Consider the following 544-nt stretch of genomic DNA (forward strand, 5'->3'; position numbering starts at 1 on the left):
TGGCCTTATGCCTAAGAAAAAAGTAGAGGAAAAGAAAAGACAAGAAAAGAAATAAATAAAAATGGAGAAAAATGTGAGACCCTTTTTTTGGTTGTTACATAGAGAGTATATATATTTGAATAAAATGAGGGAACAGGATATATATATGACAATGATTAATCCTTTCTTCCTTATGTTGCATGCTAAAATAATAATGGGCCTTTCCCCTTTCAGCCAATGAATTTTGCATCTTGTTCACACACACAAGTTTTGGTGATTGCACTGAAATCTAGATTCCTGAAAAAATTTTATTTGGTTCCTTTTTCCCTTTCTCCTAACTCTTAATTATAGCAATACTCATTCACACAAAATATCTAGCAGTGGTCCTAGTGGTAGGACTACACCTTTAGATTTATTTTGCATCCACACAAGTTTTGGTGATTGCACTGAAATCTAGATTCCTGAAAAAATTTTATTTGGTTCCTTTTTCCCTTTCTCCTAACTCTTAATTATAGCAATACTCATTCACACAAAATATCTAGCAGTGGTCCTAGTGGTCCTAGTG

This window comes from Arachis ipaensis, chromosome B09 (assembly GCF_000816755.2).
Source record: "Arachis ipaensis cultivar K30076 chromosome B09, Araip1.1, whole genome shotgun sequence".
Lineage (NCBI taxonomy): Eukaryota > Viridiplantae > Streptophyta > Magnoliopsida > Fabales > Fabaceae > Arachis > Arachis ipaensis.